This window comes from Typopeltis vanoorti, chromosome 3 (genome assembly GCF_054136105.1).
Source record: "Typopeltis vanoorti isolate ZY-2024b chromosome 3, IOZ_Tvanoo_1.0, whole genome shotgun sequence".
Classification (NCBI taxonomy): domain Eukaryota; kingdom Metazoa; phylum Arthropoda; class Arachnida; order Uropygi; family Thelyphonidae; genus Typopeltis; species Typopeltis vanoorti.
The window spans coordinates 50,396,615-50,417,642 of NC_143551.1; the positions used below are offsets into that span (position 1 = coordinate 50,396,615).

The following is a 21,028-nucleotide window of genomic DNA, read 5'->3' on the forward strand; positions in this document are numbered from 1 at the left end:
TCAAATTAAATTTTGGTCATCTGTTAACTCTGCCATTCCAGTGTTCAAGTGCAACAAAAAGAAGACACTCTCCTTCACTACAGCAAAAAAATGTTGATACCCTAACTTAGTTTTGCATACCAATCGAGGCATGGTCCCAGGGTGTGGCCACTACTAGCTACTTGGAGCAATAAGTGAGAGTTGCATATGTACTATTGCATATGGCAGACAAAATCTCTCTATAGATGTGCCATATGGTTCCGGTCTTCCCAAGGATAGTAAAAATAGCAGGAGGTGTGCATGATGACCACAAGTCATGCATGCAATCATCCAGACTAATCAGCTAATAGCAAAGTCCCACTGTATAACAGAATACAATAACAGGAGAAGTGGAAAGGTCAGACAGTAGTTCTACTGAATGTTTACATAAGGCCACAATGTAGTACAGGAAATTCTGTTTTCATCTCCTGCACATAACAGTTCTAAATTCTCAGACACTGCAAAAAGTATAATAAGGAAAAACATAATATTTGCAGATTTTGAACTGGCTCTCATTAGAGAAATATTTCCAATCTTCCATACAATGAGAGCAACCACTAAATTGGAATGTGCATCACCTGGTGACCAACCCTTCAGACTGAAAGGTAGATACTTCCCAACCTCTGTTCTTCCCACACAAAAATACTAGGCAATGCCATCTGTGTTCCAATGGTTCGTTTGAAGAGAAAACAAGAGCAGATAATGTCAAATGCTTTGTTGTACTATGGTCTACCCACTGTTTCAAAAAAATATGATACAATGGCCAAATTTTGAAAGGATGATGGAGGTAATAATGTACATGATGTTTAGCAATTTATAAAAATACTGAGCAAGATTTTCAAAAAAACATAACTTATTTGGAACAATTTTGGCTAACCTTAAATTGAAAAACAAATAGTCTAAAGTTTTTCATGTTATTTTTTTAATGTAAATTATTAAAAGAAAATAAGTCATCAAGGAGAGTTTGGCTGGCTTCTATTTTCTCAATAGCAAAAAGAGTTAATTGCTTTAGCATAATTCTAACTCTCTTCATTAAGAAGACTTTTTGTTTTATGTAACACCCTACTCATGAAAGGTTGTAAACCTATAACACAACAGTACCATGGGCGAGTTAAGATTTTTTTTCTATTTTTATTAATTTTATTTATATTTTTTGTGTATTTTTATTTTATTTTTTACATAATCCAGAAACTCCTGCTCTAGAGATCAAGTATTGAACTTTTTTGAAGCCACTTCAGGCCTCCAATATGTGAGGTGGTAATCTCACAATGGACAATGAAATTTAATTCCTAGTTAACGACAATCACAAACATTCATGTCCATAACAGGATCTGAACCTGCAGCCAGTTAGTTGGAGAGTGGATAAGCTAACCACTCACTCAACTAGGCAGTACACACATCATCCGTGTGTGCTTGCTTGCTTACTGCTTAATGCTCTTTACACTTATGAGGTGGATGAGGCCATGAGTTTAGCGCACCATCCTCTTCAGGTCCAGTGCTGCTTCTCTTGCTCTCCCCAAGCTCGACCATCCTAGTTTGTTTCGTTCTTTGATAACTACCTGGCAGCATGGCATTTGAGAGGGGAAGACTCAAAATGTCTTCCCAAAGAGGGGAAGACATTTTGAGTCTTCCCCTCTTCCTTTTACCAACAAGCACTCATGTCAGTGCTGTTCTTGTGTGTTCTGATGTTGGCATTCTCAGTACATGACCTATCCATGTCCATCTGCATTTTTTTAACTCTATTGTGATGGGTTTGGTTTTTCAAACGTGTAGAAAGGCTTATGTGTTCGTCATACATGTTGTTTAATTTTGACGGTATATATCAGAACACAGAATTATAAGTAAATAATTATTTATCGACTTATTGCTGATATTTCGCTGATGTTATAACCAGCATCTTCAGAGCACAAAAACACAGTTTGTCACAGTACGCGCAACTACAACAACATTGTGTAACAAAGGGACTAGTTTAACAAAATTGTAGCAACAACACAAAGACTAAAGTCGTAATTAGGTGCCCTCTATCTAAAAAAAAATAAAAAATAAAAAATAAAAATAAAAAAAATTGTAGCAACAACACATTTATACAGTCGTATTTGGCAGTATAAATTTGCCTAAGATTTGGGAGACAGTCATCTTAAGACATAACGAGTACCTGTTTTCTCTCTCTGTTTTTTTTAGGGCTTTAGTCTTTGTGTTGTTGCTACAATTTTGTTAAATTAGTTTGTTACACCATGTTGTTGTAGTCACGCGTATTGTGACAAACTGTGTTTCTGTGCTCTGAAGATGCTGGTTATAACACTAGCGAAATATCAGCAATCAACAACAACGGGTTCGGTTTTTGTTTTGTTGTATATTTCAATATTTGAAATTTTATTTAGTCAATAAATTTTGAGAATTCTGCAAAGACATTTTGTTTGTAAGACATTCATTTTATTTTCTTGTTGTTTGGTTAATTTCCATGATTACTTCCATAAGTAGTACAGATTTAACGGTTGAATTAAAAATTTGCACCTGTAAGTTCATTTTTATATTTGATGATTTCCAAATTTTCAGTAAAATTTTAAATGCATAGCAAGATTTTTTTATTCTTAATGCAATGCCTCCGTTGGTACCACCTTCCATGTTAACAGCTGCTCTGAGGTAATTAAAAGTATTTATCACTTCTACCTGATTTCCACTTATATAAAGATTTGGTCATTCTGTTGATTACTATTGATTTTTAATATTTTGGTCTTCTTCTCATTGATGTATAAGCCTATTTGTTTAGCAGTTTCCTCTAGCTTTGTTGCCTTAATTTTCATATCTTCAAATCTAGATGATAGTAGTACAATGTCATCAGCATAGTCTAAATCTTCTAATGTGGTGTCAATGTTCCATCTTGTCCCAGTTTTCAGGTTTTACAAGGCGTGTCCCATTATCCAGTCTATGGCAATGATGAAAAAGCATTAGATATGACACATCCTTGCTTAACACCAGTTTTGATGTCAAAACTTTCAAAAGTTGTTCCATTTACTAGAATTTGTCCTTTACTTCCATCATACAAATTATTTTATCAGGGAATCCATAAGTTTTTAGGATTTGCCATAGATATTCTCTGTATATACTGTCAAATACTTTAGCAAAATCAGTGAAATTAAAGATATATAGATGAATTTAGTTCAACATTCTGTTCAATTATGTTTCTAAGAATAAAAATTTGATTCAATGTGCTTCTTCAATTTCTAAAACCTTCTTGTTCTATTCTCAGTATTTTCTCAGTACTATCTTTTATTCTATTTATTATAATTCTAGTGAAGATCTTTGATGGTACTGACAAATAGGTTGATTCCTCTCCAGCTGGTGCAGTCTGTAAGATCACCTTTTTTTTTTTTTTTTTTTGAATTTTTACTATCTGTGATTCTTTTGAAGTACTCGGAACCTTCTTAGACATCCAGATGAAATTAAACAGTTTATGCTGTATAGTTGCTGATGTTTTTAGGTCAGCTTTGAGCAGTTTAGCACTGATGTCATCATTTCCACTTGCTTTTCTATTCTTTTGGATCTTGATTGCTTCCATGATTTCTTGCACTGTGATTTCTCCCATGTTTACATCAAGTTTGAATTCATTTGGTATCTCCTTGAAAGGGACTCAATATTTGGATTTATAGAATCATGTTTAACATTTAGTAGTTTTTCAAAATACTCTTTCCATCTTTGTGTTGGACTTCTTGCTCGTGAGTTAGTAGTTGAACATTTTTATCCTGAACCCAACATTCATTCTTCTGGTAAGTTTTTCCAAGTTGCCTTATAATTTCATAAACTTCTCCAAGATTTCCAGTATCATTCACTCTCAGCCAACATCTTCAGCCAACTGCTGATAGTAGTTTCTCTTGTCATTTCTAGTGGAGCACTTCACCATCGTGTGTACTTCTTGGTATTCTCTGCGTAATCTTTCTGCCTTGGAGTTATTTTCTCTTTTATCTTCTTTCTTTCTTCAGTTAATTTTAATGTATTTCCTGTAATCCATTCTTTGTGTGGCTTCCCACTCCTAAAATATCTTCTGCCATTTTGTTGAAGACTTCTGTACACTTTTCCCAGTTAGCTTCAATCTTATTTTCCTTGTCATTTTCATTTGACTCTTCCAAAACTGAGAACCTATTCTTCAGTTCATTGGTAAATTTCTCTTTTATTTTATTTTCTTTCAGTTCATCAATATTATATTTAATTTTCTTATTCTTTCTTAGTCTAGAATTTCTTGCTAGCTTTAGTTTAATTACTGCAGTTAGCAGAAAATGGTTTGAAGCTGCATCAACTTCTCTTTTGACCCTTACATCTTGTAATGTCCTCTTGAAAGTGTTACATATAGAAATGTGATCGATTTGATTTTATGTTTTTTTCCATCAGGGGAAGTCCATGTTATTTTGTGAATTTCCTTATGTTTGAAGATACTGCCTCCTATGACGAGATTATTTAATTCACAGAAAGATGTTAAAAGCTCTCCATTTTCATTTTGTTCACCACTCGCCTTGCTTCCAATAGCATGTTCATTTCATCATCCATCACTTTTTCCTACTTTAGCATTCATGTCTCCCATCAAAATGAGTAGGTCATGTTTAGGAACTTTGTCAATCACTTTTTGAAGTTGATCATAGAATTGAGCTTTCTCCATTTCTTTAGCATCATTTGTAAGTGCATATGTTTGTACGATGGTTAATTTCGTGAACCTGGAGAAAAATCTTGCTTTAATTATTCGATTATTTACTGGGTTAAAATCAATCAAATGTTTCCTTGCTTTCTCACTTAAAACCACCACAACTCCTTTCTCATGTCTTTCATCATTCTCAGAATAAAATATGCAGTATTTGTCAGTTGTTCTCATCTCGCCAAAGCTTGTCCATCTTGTTTCAGCAATTCCTAAGATATCAATACCATATTTACTCATCTCATTGCCTATCTGCCTAGTTTTTCCTATTTGATACACTGTGCAAACGTTCCATGTTCCGATTTTAAGTTTAATTTTAGGGTGAGTGATTGACCTCATCCGCAAGTGAGGTTCCATAAGGCTTGGTCCCACCTGCAACATAGTTGCTGGCTCCTCTCCAAAGTGCTATAAATACTAATCTGTCGGGCACTCTGCCCCAAGGGATTTCTTACTTCACTCATGGTTTCTGTAATCAGGAATTTTTTTACAAGGATGGGCGATTGGTCCATTGCTCAACCTTCCTCTTTTACTTGGGTTTAGGACCAGCATAGGGACGAGTATAAGCTCCACCTATGGCAGAGTTATCATATGTATGCATTTATTCTTTCATTAACACTAGACTTCTATGGAGTCAAAAGATTCATTGCGAGAGGTACACATCTCACACACACACACACAAAGCTATCAAACCATGCTTTAAACTCATTCAACATGTAATTCACCACACTCTCTGGCAATGCATTCCACTTGCAAACCACTTTCACACAAAGAACCTGCTCCTTACTCAATCCTCTTTACATTGTTTACAGGGATGAAGGGGCTTGTCTCCCCTATGAAAAAATTTCTTCCACAGAAGGAGGGTAACAACCCTTTATCAACTTATGTCTCAATTATATCTGCCCCACCAATCCTACTGACCAGGTTCTGCAAAATGCATTCAGTCAATCTGTCTTCAGCACATTCCAAAGTTCTTAAAGATCTTAGTCAATTTCTCTGTACTGTCACCTTATCAAGAAACACCACAAAATGATTTGTTATCGTAACATCTTTCATTGAATCGTGCACAGCAAGTTCTAAGCGATGATTTATACAGTACCATGTTAAAATTGTTGGAAAATCTTCTTTCATCAATTTTGCCAAACCTGCTCGTTTCCTTAACATAACTGAAGCCCCATCTGTACATAATCAAATTAGAATTTCCTGCAGGATATCTTTTTTCAGACCTCCTTCTGTTGCATCAGTCTTATGACTGGTAGCTCAGCGGCATTTCCTTCCATTTTTCTCTTCTGTTTGCTTTTCTCTTTATTTCATAGCATGTTTTTAGTCCAGTGCTTTGTTTTATTTGATCAAAGTATCTTTCCCTTGATCTTTCTCTTTTTCCTTTGATTTTGCCTTCCATTATTCTTCTCATCCATTATTATTATTCTTCCATTATTCTTTTTCAGACCATGTTTTTCAAAACACTTCATAAGTGAGTTCTTAATGTCCATTGCTTTGGTGCTTTCAAATTGAATTAAATCAAAGAATAGTGTTGTAACAGCACCACCGTTTATTGTACCTTGTATGTACACTATCAGAACAGTCTGGTTAGATATGGATATACTTTCATCCAGAATAATAGAAATTTTGGTTCTATGGTTTTTTTAATGCTGTCTGCAATTTTGAGTTTCATTTGTTTTGCAATATGATTCACTATCTCAGTGCATGTCACATTACTATGTAAAGCATGCCCCACATCTAGCCCATTAAGAATCTGAATATCAATTAATTTTGGATGATCTACAAAAGGACAATTATGCTTTGCAATATGATACGTAGTGCGAAACACGCGGCACGTGATTTCGTGAGCTAAAGAGTTCTGTTCTTCTACAATGTGTCGCAATGAATTCTCACTTTTACTTCTAATAATTGCTTTTGCACTTTTGTGAGATTTGGTATCTCGATGTTCGTAAATTTTCTTTCTGAGTTGCTTTTGTTGGCATTGTTTAGACCCTTCCTCTTTAATACGTATTAATCCATTTATCCACTCTGATGCTAAGTGAATACTGTGATGTGAAGAACTTGCACCTAGGGTCTGTACCTCTGTACATGTTATACACACCAAACCTCCATCCTTACAAATTAACCAATTGTATTTACCTTTGAATGCTATCCACTGGTTGAGTGTCCAGCAAGTCAGCAAGTCTTTCCTTTTGTTCAACATATTGATATTATCGCATTGCAACTGATAGGAATCCTGTGTTTCTGTAGATTCGTTACAGACTTCTTTCTCTTCGGAAACTACACACAAACTGTCATTACAAACTTGTTTTGTATTATCATCATCCGAGTTATTTTTCAGTTCAATGTACTTATCCATAGTTGAAATAGTAGGCCTACATAAACAGAAAAATATTACAAGATTTTCTTTGTGCTTCTCACAATCACAAGCTCTGATAAACAACTGCTAATCTGCTGTTCTATTGTTGTTGACAGTAGTGCCAACCAGAAAAGACAAAATATCACTACAAGTCTGCCAAAATTCTGCTACACTACACTGCAATAAGGTTTGCTTGTCAATTGCTGCAAGATGACATTACAGGAAGCTCCAAATCTCTCTATCCCTTTCATCACGCATTCGTAATCGGGTGACTGTTGATATTCACTTTATATAGACATTCAAAACTGTAAACAATTGTTGAATAATAACACAATAATGTTGGCATAATTACCATAAAGGGAGAAAAGTCACAAAACAGAAAAATGTTCTAGGTCTGGTGCATAAAAGAGTTCCAGGGCTGGGCCCCAGAACTTTTTTATGCACTGGGCTGAATTTAACTGGGCTCCTGGTCAAAAAAAAAATATTATTACACAGATATCTCCATGGAGTCAGAGGACTCATCATGGGAGATCCATTATTCACATACTAGCTGTCATTCACACAATACCTATCAATACCTCTTGTTTAACTCATTCACTGATGAAGCATCCACAACCACCTCTGGCAACCCACACTCCCAGCAAAAAAGTCTAGTCCTAACACTCTTGTTAACCATACTCTTACACAACTTCCACTGGTGACATCTTGTTTTCTCCCTTCTTGCCCTGTACTGAAAAAAAGCCTTCAGTGTCAATCCTATAAAATCCCTTTAATTACTTAAATGCTTTTATCATGTCTCCTTTTCTTGGCCTATCAGCTAATTGTTGAAGCCTACAGAGCATCAATCTATTCTCATAGCATTCCACAGACCTGCCACAATCTTTGTCACTTGCCTCTTGATCCTATCCACAAGTTCATCTCCATAGAATTTAAGAGTCCAGATCTGTGCACAGAAGTCCATATGTGGCCTTATTAAAGCCTTACATAGGGGAACAATAACCTTTTTATCCCTGCTTGTGAGTGTTCTTCAATAACGTAATCTGATGTACTGTTCTGTTTACCTTTGCAATATGCCCTCTAAACTTCAACTCCCTCTCCACAATCACACCAAGTCCCTGGCCTCAGTTTCCTGCAGTTCAGTTCCATACAGTACACCACTTCTGATCTCTTCCCAAATCATTTTGGGAAGAAATCAGAACCTTACTTGGCCACATTAACCTGGCAGCCATTTACCTTTGCCCATCCTGCAGGATACCTGCATCACCATTTACCACTGCTCTTCTCAGTTTAGTATTGTCAGCAAACAAATATTTCCTGTATTCAAATCATTTCCTATATTCATTGATATAAAAACTAAACAACAGAGGACCAAGTACTAAGCCCTGTGGTATACCACTGGTCACTTGCCTTCTCCTGAACTCAACTCCTTCATAAACCACTCTTTGATATCTCTCCATCAGCCATCCTCTAATCCAAATTGCCAGATTCATATCCATCCCATTTGCTCCAATTTTTTAACAGAGTTCTGTGGAATCTTGTCCAATGCTTTTGCAAAGTCCAGCATTATCTTTGAGTAGCCATTTCCCTTATCCAACTGCATTGTCACTTTATTATAAAAAGTAAGCAACTAAGGTAAGACACAAAACCATGTTGTCCCTTACAGTCCTAAATTCTGTCTTTCACCAATTTCTCCAATACCTTAACCACCACTCCTAAGATACTGATTGGCCTATAATTTGCCAATTCTGTCTTGGAGTCTCTTTTATGCAATGGAACTATTTTGTCCTCTTTCCACTCCATTGGTAACTTCCTAGTACTGAGCCTTAAATTAACCATACTAGTCAGAGGAGCTGATAAATCCCTTGCACGTTCTCATAATACATGGGCTGATATACCATCTTATCCTATGGCAACATTCGTATTGAGATTCCACAATATTTTAAGCACCTCCATTTCTTCAACCTCTATTCTTCCATCAGTCAACATCACATCTGGCATTGCAACATCACCACCTAGTTCAGGGGGTCTTCAACGCATGGCCGCAGGCCACCTGTGCCTTCCAGATATATGAGATGTATTTGGAAGGCACTAGACAGTGCACTCGAACGAACTACTGCTTCAGCCATCTACCTGCAACGTTAGTACTAAAGTACTGCTTGGTGCTGGCTGAAGAAGCATATCTATTTAATATTTATTTTTATAGGATTTTATGTAAAGTATCAAATGCACAGCGTTCCTTGTGAATCTGGAAAGCATCTTACAATTCTAAATACCGCAGTATAGCTTAGTGGCCCGTGGGCTTCATTGAAATTATTGTTTATTTAATCCCATTTTAATGTTGTCAGGTGTTGTGGTTAAGTTGTTGGAGAAGCTTGTGAGAACTAGGATCCAGAGTTGGGTTGATAACAATGGTATTATCTTTGATGGATAGCACAGATTTGCTAAAGGGAGGTCATGTTTTAGTAATCTACTTACTTATTACAATAAAGTGACTGCTTCCTTGGACAGAGGAAAAGGATACACAGTAACATACTTGGATTTCGCAAAGGCTTTTGATAGAGTACCTCATGATAGGTTGACAGTCAAACTAGAGCAGATGGGGTTGGATATTAGATTGGTGCATTGGATTGGAGACTGGCTATCTGATAGGTATCAACAAGTTGTGTATGGGGGAGCAATATCCAGGAAAAGGAAAGTCAATACTGGAGTGCCTCAGGGGTCTGTTTTAGGTCCATTGCTGTTTAACTTGTATATTAATGATATAGGTGAAGATTTGGATGGAGATATTCAGTTGTTTGCAGATGATGCAAAGTTGGGACGAACCAACTGAATGCAGAATTTATGCTTGGTGAGAATATATTGGTGGAGGTAGAGGAAATAAGAGATCTGGGGGTGATAGTGGATAAGGAACTAAAATTTAGGGGACACATCGCCAAAACTGTGAAGACAACACAAAGGCTTCTGGGAATGATGCAGAGCACACTGACGTGTAGAAGTAGGGAGATTCTTGTTCCATTTGTATAAGGCCTTGATTAGGCCACACATGGACTAGATTTGGTCATTGGGTTTTCAGAAGGATGAAGAGATGTTGGAAAGGGTCCAAAGGAGACTGACTAAGGTAGTTTCTGACCTCTGGAATGTTGAGTATGAGGAAAGATTGAGAAGATGTAATTTGCATAGTCTGGTGGACAGGAGGAAGAGGGGAGATATGATAGAGACCTACAAGTTGGTAAGGGTTGTTATAGGATCAATACTGGAGAAGTTTTACAGAGAATAGTGGGAGATCAGGGGAGAACCAGAGGTCATCCCTGGAAACTGTATAAAGAGGGTGTGAGTAGGGGAGTGAGAGGCAGGTTTTTTTTCGTGCAGAGTTATGAATGATTGGAATGCCTTGCCTGAGAATGTGGTGTCTGCAAAGAGTTTGAATGTGTTTAAAACACGGTATGATGAGCCGTGTGTATGTGGTAAAAGGACCTCCCAGATGAGTCTTTGACTCCATGAGGTCTTGGGGTGGTAATAATAATAATAATGTTAAGTAGTTTTTTCAAAATGACCTGCGGGCCATGGCAAAGAGCTCCACAGGCCATGCGTTGAAGACCCTGACCTAGATGGTACATTCCTGCAAAATGCTCACTCAGTAATTCAACAATTTGGTTTGGTTCTGTTACCTTCCAACCATGAGCAGTGTTTAAAGTCATCCTTCCATAGTCATTCCTCCTTTTACTTGCCACACAGGGAAAGAATTCTTTAGAGTTTCTTTTGGCCTCATCACCTAAGCTTTCACTCATAATTAATAGGCATTCCTTACCATACCAGTCATCCTTCTTGCTGCACCTTATACTGTTCATGGGCATGCTGATCATCTTTTTCTTTATAATCCTTCCACAATCTTTTCTGTGTTCAACTCCTGCTCAATGAAGTTATTTATCCATGTAACTCCTACCTGGTTTATCCTTCTGATTCTAGGTATATATTCCAATACTGCTTTCTTCAAATACCCTTTGACCGCTCCCATGCACCACTACCACAACCAACTTCTTCGAAATTGTTATACCATGGCTCTGCAGAAAGCTGACTCCTCAATTTGTCATAATCACCTGCTGCTTTGTAATTCCAGATATATCTCTTCTTAATAGAAAATTCTTCATGTCTGGCAATCTCCCAGGTCAAGACTAGATGATAATTTTCTCCAGGTGGAGTAGCTAGAATGGTTAGTGTTAAGTTCTCTGATGCAATGATCAGATACAGCATTCATGAACCTCATGTCTCCTTCACTGCCTGTCACCATTCTTCCACCCAATCTAGTCCCCATAGTTGAAATCCCCATGATAATTATTCGACCTGTACTCATCATGCTAATATGTGAATGCATGTTATCTACAATCTCCCATATACCCCTTGGATTATAGCATCATTCATCCTCAAACTTCAAAATTTGCAATCATAGCTCTCTGTCTCAGCTCACCTCTATCATACCATGGCAACAGGCTCAGCTTTTAGTTTCTCACTTTCTTTTTTGCATGCACTAACAACTCTTTCATGTCTCACTGCATACACTTGTCACTTGCTAAATCATTTGTACCTGCTAAAATAAACATCTCTTTCACCATAATTCAATGCAAAATTTTTTTCTGGGTCACTCAAAGGACACGCACAGATCTCTACAGAGTTCTTCAGCTACTTAAGAACTATTATTGTACTATCATTTGGTATTGGTGCTGAGATTAGAAAGAAAACAGTTTTATGAAAAGATTAATTAGGAGCACAAATTTGAGGTGACATATTCCAAAGGGCCACTTGGACATTCTGTGCATGGAATTTCACCATTTGTACAAAAGAAATGCACTAAGGAATTAACTATGCCACTGACCTGGGTGTTTAATGAAAGTCTTGTAATGGGGGTGAATTCCTGAGAGGTGGAAGGAGGATAAGATAGTGTCAGTGCATATGAATGGTGGTAGAATAGAAGTATGAAACCATGACCAGTGGTATTTCTCCTGTGCTTGTTAAGATTATGGAAAAACTAGTAAGAGCTCAATATACATTTCTAGGTTATGTCTTTGCTGCCTAGTGAAACACCACCACCTCACTTACTGGACTTGAAGTGGCCTACTGCTATATTTGGTCTTCAGTGCAAAAGGGTACCTCCTCTGGTCTCTCCACTCTTCTCAGATGAAGTGTGGGAGATACCATTCAAGGACATGCTAAATATGCTGTAGAAACCCAGAACCTCTACCATTTAAGGTTACAGTAGTAAATGATTCTGCAGGCTAGTTGCTAGAGAATATATGGAAACAAAACTAACAAAACAAATCCAAAGGCTTCCTGATCAGTTAGTGATAAATATTATGTCACTCACTCCACCAATTCATACCTAGAAGTGAGTTGATGGTACCCAGGAAGAAATGTCATGGCCAAACGTGGATAGCTGTTCCATGTGGAAGGGTATGTCTACAAGTATTTTACTCCCCTCACTGAATGCCCTTCTCTTTATTTAACTCTTTTTCTCCACATACAATGAAAGATAACTGAAATATGGTTTAACTGTGGATCACAAAAAACTCTAAAAAGTTTACATGTCCACTTTGAATAGTTGAGGCTTCAACAGCAATATGAACAATGTTTACCACTTTTGGTCATAAAAACCAGGGTTATTATTTCTAACAGTACCTCAGCTTGCAACCTCATCAACCACTGTCTAAACTTCATCTTGCACAATTCCTTCTGACACAAAGATGTTATGTGGAATGTCAATCCTGATGAATGCAATGTTAGAGAATGAAAAACTTTCAAACCCACATCCCTCTGATTTGCTTTGGCTAAAATTTCTACCAATCCATGTTGCATTCATTTGCTGTCTCTACTGCTCCCGAGATTCAGATTATCAATCTAACTTCATCAAATACCTGACTCCAACGTTTGACTTTCTACAGTCAAAATACCCAGTGGGACCATCTTCCTTGGAACTTCAAATATCCACAACTAACATTCCTTCTCCATTTCCACTGATTCTAATCAATCTCCTGGTCTATATGGTATCCCTCCAGTTGTGCTAAAAACATGTTCCAGAATAACACTCATCCTGTATAACCTACTGTATATAAGTAGTCATATTCATTTGGCATCTGCTGTCATACTCATCATCATGGAAGAAGCATTTAAATTACTGTATCAAAGTCCTCACCTCAATAGTCATGAAAGTGATGGAAAAAACCATCATCAACAGCTTTTTCACTACCTAGAGGTCCATCAGTCAATCAGTGACTGCAACACAGATTCCATCATTCTCGTTCTACACTCGACCTCCTCACTAACCTTACCTACCTTTGTGCACAAGGCATGGAAAGATATAGAAAAAACTCACGTGACCGCTCTTAATATTTCCATGGCATATGATCATATCTGGCATTGAGGTCTTCTTACCAAGCTACCATTTTATCATCTTTCCTCATACCCTTTCAATTATATTGCAGTTTCCTCTCTTTTTCATTGTGTGTGGGTGTGTGGACACAGTCATGGTAGACCTCACTCAATTTCTTTATCAATGCTGGACTACCCCAGGGTTCCGTACCCTCATCTGTGCTCTTACTCCAATACATCAATGACCTTCTCTCTATATATATATTTAAATCCTACCCATCATTTTGATGATAAGTGCTTGCCAATCCTCTTCTTCATTTACAAAATCTCGTGATATTTAAATAATTCAAACTTTAAGATCTTCCATAATTTCTTAAATATTAATCTAGCCATTCCTGAGGGGGGGGGGGAGAAAAGATAAGTTACTAAATTTCAATGTTATCAAAATGCAGTCCTGTCTTATTATATGGAAGAATACACTGGAGAATACATGTTTGATAGCATTCTGATTTCTGTTCAGATCAGTTTTTCTCTTCTTGGGTTGACTTTCACTTCTTTCACCCTATTCCTTTCCATTCAAAACACTGCTTCTCCCCTGCAAACCTCTAACATCTTATAAACCCAAATGTGAGAACTGTTCTCACATTTGGGGTTGGTACACATAAAACCTCCCTAAAGAATTCTAGATTGTACATAGAAGAAGAAGAAAACAGTTAGTTTACTAAGTGTTCTTCCTCTCTCTCTCTCTCTCAGATTTTTCCTCCAGTTACTTTCTCATAGATATTCTGTTTCAGCATTATGCTTTTTTTCTATTATTTTTTTATAGGTACTTTCATGGGCATTACACCACTGAACCAGCCATAACCATTCCTCTGCTTTCCTCTAATCACATATACACATGAGTAGCCATGGGTCAACATCCACAACAATTGGCTCCAAACAAACTGAACTGGCTTATCATCCTTTATTTCACTAACCTCTGTTCTTGGAGGAACCCTCTCCATAGTGTTTCTCACAACCCCCAAACACCTCGTTTTTTTTGTTTTAAATTCACTAACAAATTCTTTCTTTGTCCTCAAGTATTTGTCAACAATTGCTTTGTGACCTCTTATGTGCAAAAATAACACACACACACACACACAAATTAATACCCTTTTATATATTGGAATATCCTTTTTGAAAGCTATCTCTTTTAAGTAAATCATCATCATTTTCTCATATATACCCTCAAGGAGTTTACAGAATACTATGACAGTACTACACAATTAAATTTATATTACTAATCGCCTACCAGCAATTTTCCTCCAATACCTATTTTCCTTGGCATACCTTAACATTTCAGCCTTCTAGGGTACTTACTTCTGACTGAATCTATCCACCTAATCTTGGTTGTCCTTTGGGTCTTTTTTTCCTGCTGTCTTAGCATCAAACATCTGTTTTACTAACCTTTCCTGTCACATTCTGTTTAAGTGACCATACTACCTTAGATTAGTCACACACACATATTCTTGAAGGTTGAAGGATAGCAATGTCAATTTCCTTCCCAATATCTTCATTTTTAATATGATTCTGCCATTGTTGCCATCTGTTCACTCCCCTAATTTTTCATAGAACTGTTATATCCACTGTATGGTCTCTAATCTTTGATCAAGTGCTTTATTTATAACCCAACTCTCATATCCATAACATAAAACTGGTTTGAAGACTGTCATTGTATATACTATTTCTGTGTTTTGGCTAATTTCTCTCTCGGTTCATATTAATGTATTCAATTGGCTTCCCACCATACCAGATTTGTTCATTCTGTTACTAAAAATTATCCCTAAATAGCTGAAATATTTTACTTGTTCTATAAGTTCTCCATTGAAAATACAGTTGAAGTTTCCCCATGTTCCTGTCTATATTCATACTTTTGGTTTTTTTATTGATAATTAAAACTGCTGAATTTAGTTAGAGAATGCTGGACACTTGTTCTGGATTTGTTTAGGAGCACAACATCATCTACATAAAGCAAACTATCACCAATTCTAATATCAGGCTTAACTTAATGTCACTTTCATAATGCGATCCATAAATGATGAATAAGAATGGAGATAATGTACACCTTGCCTTACACATGATTTTACATCAAACAATCTTCCTATATTTCCTTTAATTCTGACTGCTGACTTACAACTTAAATATAGACTACTGTGTTACTCTGTATAACATTCCATTTACCCTATATAACTAGCATTTTGAAAAACTTTTCTCTGGACACCCTGTCATATGCTTTTTTTTCCAGATTTACATAACATAAATAGAGATCCTGGTTATATTTCTATGATTTCTCAACTATCAAAATGAAAATCTGATCTGACAACCTCTATTTGGCCTGAACATTGCATTTTTTTCTCCAAGTTTCTTTTCCACAATTTTTATTACTCTCTTCTCAGATATTCTTACATACATCTCGCCTGGAAGAACACTTAGTAGAGAAATTTCTTTGTAATTTTCACATTCAGTTTTATTCCTCTTCTTATAGTTGAACACTATAAGAGCTCTACTCCAATAATCTGTAATTAGACCATTTGACCAGGCCTTCTGAATAATAGAGTGTTGACAATGCAAAAACTTTTATACCGCCATAGTTGAGCATTTCTGACTGAATATCTATCCAGTTGCCCTTTCCACATTTCATGCATTTTATAACTTTTTCTACCTACCTTTTCAAATACTGATCCTGTTTTCCTCTTGAATATTTTCTGTTGCTAGTGATTTTATTCAACAATCTTTCAAACTTGCTCTTATTACTCCAGACATCTAAAATATCTTTAACCTCATAATAAATTTACTTTAATCCTTTATCCAAGTGTGTGCAAACAAAGTTTGCACCTGAAAGTATATTCAGGACTGGGGTAAAGTAGTACAACACCGGGCGACTCCTTGCAAAGGTGGAGCAAACTACCAACACTCCTATCTCAGTATCTCCCATAATGCAAAACACATCCCCTTGCGGATATGTATAATGTTATGTATTAAGGGAAGGGCCACTACCCAGACTAGTTTCGACCTTTATTGAGGTCTCTTCAGTGGGAGCCAGGCCAGGACAACATCTTTCTCTAAATCCAGAGTAATTTAATAAAAAGGTGGCACACCATTTGGCAGCTCCTATAGGAGGAGATGACCTTGCTAATGCTTCTGCCTGGTATCTCCATTTAGGCCTGGCTGCCACTGAAGAGAACTCAATAAAGGTCAAAACTAGTCTGGGTAGTGGCCCTTCCCTTAATGCATAACATTATACATATTTGCAAGGAGATGTGTTTTGTATTATGGGAGATACTGAGATAGGAGTGTTGGTGGCTTGCTCCACCTTTGCAAGGAGCCACCCGGTGTTGTACCACTTTACCCCAATCCTGAAGATACTTTCAGATGCAAACTTTGTTTGCACACACTTGGATAAAGGATTAAACTAAATTTATTATAGTCTGGCCAAGTGAAAAATAAACTTTCAACATCTTTAACCTCAGTTTTCCCATCACCTTTATCATCTTTGATTCCTTTTATACACTCCATTTTTTTTTTTTTTTACTCTCTTTTCCTTCATTTCTAAGTTGTTTTTTTTACAGTGGCCCCTAGAACATTTTGCAACCTCCTGATATTTATCTTTTTTATTCTTATTCAAGTATTCCACTGAATTTTGTTTAACTACTTATACACATAGTTTAGCTCTCTTATATATTTTTTTTCTGTATTCTTTTAGGACATCTACAAATTTATTTGCTCTTGCTCTTGGTATGCTTTCTTCTTTTCCAGGACTGTTTCTTTAACTTCTTTTTTGTTTTTACAGAAAACTTTAACAATTTTCTGTTTGATCTTCCATCTTTAAGGAAAATATTCTCACCATCACTTACATTATTATTATACAACACCTCCAGGGAGTCCAAAGACTCATCGAGGGAGGGAACCTGCTCTACAACTCTGTTTCCACCACTCATCCACCAACTGACCTCAACTACACCAATGCCATCTACCACCACTAGTATTTCCACAGACAATCACAAAAATCTATGCCCATGCCGGGATTCGAACCCGCAGCCTTTTGGCTGGAGAACAGATATGCTAACCACTCAGCCAACCAGGCTGGCCAGTGGTACATATACCATCATTTTGATTAAACAAACTGGAATGAAGAAGTATGCAAAACAGGCTGTTGGCATGGATAGAACAGATGACCAAAATCAATGATCACATACGGAGAGATCAATTCTAAGACTATAAAAATGACTCTTGGTAATAAGAGGAATCAAACAAACAAAAATAGTTGGCTATAATCTTTAGTTTGCTTAAATAGCTTGCAAATGACTGGAGGGAATATTCTGGAAAGGAGCTCAAGTAGCTGTATTGTCTACTGGAATGCTTGCCAATGGCAAGTAGCTGCAGAATGGAAACAAAATATTTTTGATTAATAAAAAATAACTTTCTAAAATATCTTTTTAACTTTAAAATGCACAGGTGATCATTTTATGGAGCTTCTGTAAACTTATTGAGATATGTTATTTAAAAATATGGGGAATACCTGAAATGTCAATCCTTAAATTCACGCAAACTAAATTAATAAAGATTTGACAAGTTCTAAACTATTTAATGGGTAGGTGAACAAATCTTATAAAATTACCTTTTTTTTTTTTAAATTTAAATTTGGGAAATTCACGCCAGAATGATTATGGGTTTTTTGATGAATTATTTAAATAGTTTTAATATGTTACAAATTTGAAAGATCACAGTCTATATATATATATGCATATTTCAGGAAGTAGCAGGAAAAGTTTAAGTATGACACTGGACTTTTGTTGTATCTAACGTGGTGCAATAGCAAATTAAGTTTTTCATTACACACAAAGCACAGGAAATCCATCCGAATCTGAAAGTCTCTTTCTGCTCCTATCAGGAGAGATGGATACACACGTCTGAGCAAGGAGGGAGTGTGTGGGGGAGGGGGTTGTTTTTCACAGAATCATTCATTCCCTGAAAAACTACGAAAACTGAAACCGAGTTTCGAGTAGGGTAAATTCTTCCTGAATTATTGTACAGTTTTTGTTTTTTATATAATCTAAACACGATATTGAAATAAATATAAATAGCACATATCAATGAAAAAAACCCACAAAAACATAATCGCCTATCAATTATATACAATAAGAGGGATGAATTATTCTGGTTAATAATGAAATTTTGAAGAAAATGCTTTGTTAATTACACTCCAGTTTTTCACAAAAATAAAACTATATTAATTGAAAGGCAAATTGTTCGCGCAATTTGCTTCAATTAAAAAATAAATAAATAAAAATGAATAGGGATGTCATTTGAAACTTACTATACTTGACACTGCTTATCACCAAATGCGATGCTTCTTTATCAATATTCATCATTCTAGGCATAGCGCATCTCGAAATATACAACTGCGCCTTTTAGATATTATGAAATGAATACAGTTAACCAATATATAAACGATCCAAGCACCTCACTATTGACAATCACCCATTAAACAATTTCTTGGATTACAGCTTAATGTAGTTGCACCAATGTCACATGATTGTGCTTCCTAATACAGCTACATGGGGTCGTGCTAACAGGCTTCTTTCAATGTTTTAACCAGTTTGGAATACATGACCCATGTTAGCTGTATGATGCTAATGATATGAAATTAAAATCAAAGAGGGCATCAATAATGGGCCAATGGCAGAATTCAGGAATGGCTGTATATTAATATGATACTCTGTGGAGATCAACACTGTTTTGTAAAGGGAAGATCTCGTCTTAGTAATTTACAATAAAGCGATAACAGAGTTATTATTGTTATTATTATTATTCCTGACACCTCCAAGGAGTCTGAAGACTCATCGCGGGAGGACACCTACAGCTGTCTCAACTACTACACCGAACCTCTACTACGAATCATCTCCATCAACGCCATCTACCGGCCACCACAACTAGTATTTTTTGTCTGTAAATTGCGTGTGTTTTGAAGGGCCGATTTGTCTGTATGCGGGATGAAAAACCCTGCTACCTCCGTATGAGATCGGCTAACTCACCTTCGATTGAAATCTTGCAGATAAAGATTCCTCCCGTCGCGACGAGAATCGAACTTAGGCCTATTCCAATCGAAGGGCGCAATGTACCGTCGTTCTTTCAATTGCGCTTGAATAAAGAAAATGGCTATAGCTTCATATTGCTGGACTTTCACAAAATACTGCATGGAATTCTATTATGTAAGTTAGAATAAATGGGGTATGGACATATAAAATTGGAGACATGAATGCAAGAGTGGATGACAGATAAATATCAGAGAGCAGTGTGGTCAAGTTGAAGCAAAGAAAGGACAGCTGACCAGTGATGTGTCACCGCGTCATGTACTTGAACAAACTGGTCGTACTGTGAACTAATGAACATAGGAGCATCAGTCTTACATAGCTTATCATGGACTTGATAAATCCGGCTTGGAACAACGTGGTGTATATACTGAACATAGAATATTCTAGTCCCTATTACTAGAATATTCTAGTCCCGATCACTTCATCAATGTTGCTTTAAATACGAATGGTTATGTAAGAAACATTGCCAAAACCTTAGTACAGCGCCTGAACTTAAATCGAAACGCTTGTTATATATTTAATAAAAATATGGAAAATTCTCTCCGTAAACTCAAGAAAATCGACCGTTGTACCCACATTATTTCAAACAATAACATATCTTGTTAGGGTTAGGTACCAAGAGATGCCAACACTTGTTTGCCAGCCTCTTCATCGGTGGCTGCTATAATTAGTGATAGACATGGGCCAGCTCTCTCTGATTGGTGGAGATTGAACTGCCCACTCAGTCTCCAAAAAGCTACGTAGGGTATAAAGGCCTCACCTCTTCCCTATAAGGGAATAAAAGGCGTTAGCTGATTTTGATTTTTTGATGGAAAATTCTCATTCTCGTTAACCATCACTGTTTTTTTTTTTTTTTTTTGTATTATCATATCTCGATGAGGTCACATGATATTTACACGCTGCTGATATCGTTTGAAATAATCTATTGTTAGCATTCTACCATGTTATGGCTTACTAGTTTCAACTCGAATTATTTCTAAATAAAATAAAATTTAAGTGCATTATTTTATATTTATTTATTTATTGTAGTCGCAAACTAAAAGAAAATTTTTTTAGACCTCTTTCTTCAGTCGGCTTGCCGAGCTGGTCGATCTTTGGTACAAGCAACGTATTCGTTCCCAGGAAGAACGCTATCACGGGCATCATATACATTTGTCTTCTTCTTCTTCTTCTTCTTCTTCTTCTTCTTCTTCTTCTTCTTCTTATTATTATTATTATTATTATTATTATTATTATTATTATTATTATTATTATTATTATTATTATTATTATTATTATTATTATTATTATTATTATTATTATTATTATTATTATTAAGATAAAGAGCCTGTGTAGCTCAGTGGATGTGGCGTTTGCTAACCACGGCGCTTGGCCGCACGAAGGAAGACTTGGTTTCGAGTCTAGTCGGCGACTAGAGGAAATTTTTCTAAGCCTTTTCTCGACCGGTTCCCGAGTTAGTCGATCTCTGGCACG

At 36.4% G+C, this 21,028-nt stretch overlaps 1 protein-coding gene and 1 pseudogene across 1 annotated transcript in view; both read right to left on the reverse strand.

Annotated features, from left to right (window-relative positions):
- The window catches only part of LOC150108117 (uncharacterized), a 246,960-nt gene extending 228,030 nt beyond the window's left edge, over positions 1 to 18,930 (reverse strand). Inside the window, exon 1 of the mRNA XM_090390602.1 lies at positions 18,778 to 18,930. The gene's annotated coding sequence lies outside the window, so the exon portion shown is untranslated. The remainder of the gene's footprint in view (positions 1 to 18,777) is intronic.
- On the reverse strand, positions 4,553 to 4,942 carry LOC150108118 (protein CFDP2 pseudogene; annotated as a pseudogene).
- Positions 18,931 to 21,028: the final 2,098 nt, after the last annotated feature.